General features: G+C 48.1%; 1 long non-coding RNA gene across 1 annotated transcript; it reads right to left on the bottom strand.

The window, feature by feature from the left end:
• Nucleotides 1–502: 502 nt before the first annotated feature.
• Nucleotides 503–2567, bottom strand: LOC135529086 (uncharacterized). Its single transcript, XR_010453650.1, has 3 exons — nt 1940–2567; nt 795–1077; nt 503–718 (listed from the first exon to the last, which is right to left on the bottom strand). It is a non-coding gene; the product is annotated as an uncharacterized LOC135529086 (long non-coding RNA).
• Between the last annotated feature and the right edge of the window lie 1503 nt (nt 2568–4070).

Genomic DNA, 4070 nt, shown 5'->3' with positions numbered 1-4070 from the left:
AACCTCTATGTCCCCACATGGAGGGAAGTATCTCCTAGCATGGCGTATCCAACCTTAGACAGAGGCAACCTCTATGTCCCCACATGGAGGGAAGTATCTCCTAGCATGGTGTATCCAACCTTGGACAGAGGCAACCTCTATGTCCCCACATGGAGGGAAGTATCTCCTAGCATGGCGTATCCAACCTTGGACAGAGGCAACCTCTATGTCCCCACATGTGTCCTCCATTGCCTGGAGAAGCAACATGCGGGCATAGGGTTGGCGATCATACACTTTCCAGCGCCAGGCTGAGAAGAATTCCTCTATGGGATTTAGAAAATGTGAATATGGGGGTAGGTACAAAACTACAAATTGTGGATGGGTGGCAAACCAGTTTTGGACCAGAACAGCCCGGTGAAAACTAACATTGTCCCATAAAACCACAAATCTAGCAGGCTCCTGATCTGGATCTGGGACAAGCATTGTGTAAATTGCATCCAGAAAAGTGAGCATATGGCCGGTGTTGTACGGACCCAGTGTGGCATTGTGATGGAGGACCCCGTTTTGAGTGATGGCAGATCACATAGTTATATTACCCCCACGCTGTCCAGGGACATTGGTAATTGCCCTCTGTCCTATTACATTTCTTCCGCGGTGCCTGGTTGGTGAGGTTGAAGCCAACCTCATCCACATAAATAAATTAATGGTGAATTACATGGGCATCCGGCTCCAATACTCTCTGTAACAGACAAAAGGATATACAGATGAGTAAATATGGTATGTCTGAAGAACTGGAAGTAGTGTTGCATACATACCTCTACAAAGTCATGTCGCATATTCTTGACTCTGTCAGAGTTTCTCTCAAATGGCACCTTGTAAAGTTGTTTCATCGTTACTCGGTGCCGTTGGAGGATGCGTTGTGTGGTCGACAGGCTTACAGCATTGATGTTGTTAAATATGGTGTCATTATTCAAGATATGCTCTCTTATCTCTCGAATCCTAATTGCATTGTTGGCCAAAACCATATTTATAATTGCAGTCTCTTGTACATCTGTAAACAAGCGTCCTCGTCCTCCATGATGTCTTTGCTTTTCCACTCTGTACAGAATTCAAACACAGTATGTGTTCAGCATAGGAACTGTAAACAATGTACAAAACAATGTAGTACAGCATGATAACCAACCTCATTCATTCAATGTAGTACAGCATGATAACCAACCTCATTCATTCAATGTAGTACAGCATGATAACCAACCTCATTCATTCAATGTAGTACAGCATGATAACCAACCTCATTCATTCAATGTAGTACAGCATGATAACCAACCTCATTCATTCAATGTAGTACAGCATGATAACCAACCTCATTCATTCAATGTAGTACAGCATGATAACCAACCTCATTCATTCAATGTAGTACAGCATGATAACCATCCTTATTCATTCAATGTAGTACAGCATGATAACCAACCTCATTCATTCAATGTAGTACAGCATGATAACCATCCTCATTCATTCAATGTAGTACAGCATGATAACCAACCTCATTCATTCAATGTAGTACAGCATGATAACCAACCTCATTCATTCAATGTAGTACAGCATGATAACCATCCTTATTCATTCAATGTAGTACAGCATGATAACCAACCTCATTCATTCAATGTAGTACAGCATGATAACCAACCTCATTCATGCAATGTAGTACAGCATGATAACCAACCGTATTCATTCAATGTAGTACAGCATGATAACCAACCTCATTCATTCAATGTAGTACAGCATGATAACCAACCTCATTCATTCAATGTAGTACAGCATGATAACCAACCTCATTCATTCAATGCAGTGCAGTCAATGGATGGCTTAGAGTTACAAATGTTTATGCAATACTATGAAGTCATACGTATTTTACAGTACATTACTGTAATGCTAAAATAGTCATTAGATAGTTGCATACCTGTTCTCATTTCTGAAGGTTCGAATTATGGACGCCACTGTAAATCGACTCAATTTGGGCTGGACTCTCAGTCCAGCCTCTCTCATGGTCAAATCGTGGTTGATCACATGATCAACAAGTGTTGCCCTAATCTCATCAGAGATGTCTCTCGTTCCTTCTCTTCTTTGCCCTCGTCCTCTTCTTCCTCTTCCTCTCCCTCCTACTCCTCTTGCTCTCTGTCCATTGTTGGCATCCATTGTTCAAAACAGGTAATCTGACCTTTGACCTATTTATAGGCCTATACTACAGTAAAGCAGTGGTTGGTTAGTGATCAGTTAAGCTATTAGTGTTTGCACATGTAAGGAGTGTGTTTGTGACCTGGTGAATAAGTGTAGCATTTTGATTGGTTGTGTTTGGAAAAGGAAAGCAAGTCACTTCCTGTTAGATTTTTGTGTTTTAGGTAGAGAATTATGTGTAGTGTTTTGAAAAAAGTGTTTTATGCAATTGACAACTGAGTCAAAGGCTGAGAAATAGCTTATGGTTTTGGATATTTGGTGTGTAGTTTGCACTTTGAATGAAAGATTTTGTGCCGATGCCCAGTCCAGGTACGGTGTCCATCCCAGCTCCATGGCAGGAGCCGTCTACTGCGCCGATGCCCAGTCCGGGTACGGTGTCCATCCCAGCTCCATGGCAGGATCCGTCTACTGCGCCGATGCCCAGTCCGGGTACGGTGTCCATCCCAGCTCCATGGCCGGAGCCTTACTCTGTGCCGGTGCCCAGTCCGGGTACGGTGTCCAACCCAGCTCCATGGCCGGAGCCTTCCTCTGTGCCGGTGCCCAGTCCGGGTACGGTGTCCAACCCAGCTCCACGGCCGGTGCCTTCCTCTGTGCCGGTGCCCAGTCCGGGTACGGCATCCAACTCAGTTCCATAGCCGGAGGTCTCCTCTGTACCGGTGCCCAGTCCGGGTACAGCGTCCAACCCAGCTTCATGGCCGGAGCCTTCCTCGGCGCGGGTGCCCACTTCGGGCACCGCGTCCAACCCAGCTCCATGGCCGGATCCGTGGTCGGGGGCTACAACCTGCACCGGAGCCAACACCGACACTATTCACCCAGTGTCTTTGACACTGTGATCTACAGGCCGAGACTATAAGAAGACACAGTGGCAGAAGAAATTTAACCACACATTTGTTTCATCACAAAACCGGAGAGCAACCTCTGTCCTCCACCTCCACAGCATCATCCCTCGTTCCCTCCCTTCACCTCCACAGCATCATCCCTCGTTCCCTCCCTCCACCTCCACAGCATCATCCCTCGTTCCCTCCCTCCACCTCCACAGTATCATCCCTCGTCCCTCCCTTCACCTCCACAGCATCATCCCTCGTTTCCTCCCTTCACCTCTACAGCATCATCCCTCGTTCCCCCCCTTCACCTCCACAGCATCATCCCTCGTCCCTCCCTTCACCTCCACAACATCATCCCTCGTTCCCTCCCTTCACCTCCACAGCATCATCCCTCATCCCTCCCTCCACCTCCACAACATCATCCCTCGTTCCCAACCTCCACCTCCACAGCATCATCCCTCGTTCCCACCCTCCACCTCCACAGTATCATCACTCATCCCTCCCTTCACCTCCACGGTGTCATCCCTCGTTTCCTCCCTTCACCTCTACAGCATCATCCCTCGTTCCCTCCCTTCACCTCCACAGCATCATCCCTCATCCCTTCCTTCACCTCCACAGTATCATCCCTCGATCCCACCCTCCACCTCCACATTATCATCCCTCGTCCCTCCCTTCACCTCCACAGCATCATCCCTCGTTTCCTCCCTTCACCTCTACAGCATCATCCCTCGTTCCCTCCCTTCACCTCCACAGCATCATCCCTCGTCCCTCCCTTCACCTCCACAACATCATCCCTCGTTCCCTCCCTTCACCTCCACAGCATCATCCCTCATCCCTCCCTCCACCTCCACAACATCATCCCTCGTTCCCAACCTCCACCTCCACAGCATCATCCCTCGTTCCCACCCTCCACCTCCACAGTATCATCACTCATCCCTCCCTTCACCTCCACGGTGTCATCCCTCGTTCCCTCCCTTCACCTCCACAGTATCATCCCTCGTCCCTCCCTTCACCTCCACAGTATCATCCCTC

This window comes from Oncorhynchus masou, unplaced genomic scaffold (genome assembly GCF_036934945.1).
Source record: "Oncorhynchus masou masou isolate Uvic2021 unplaced genomic scaffold, UVic_Omas_1.1 unplaced_scaffold_1089, whole genome shotgun sequence".
In the NCBI taxonomy this organism is placed as follows: domain Eukaryota; kingdom Metazoa; phylum Chordata; class Actinopteri; order Salmoniformes; family Salmonidae; genus Oncorhynchus; species Oncorhynchus masou.
The sequence above is the reverse complement of the archived record's forward strand: the minus strand, read 5'-3'. Positions and strand labels throughout refer to the sequence as shown.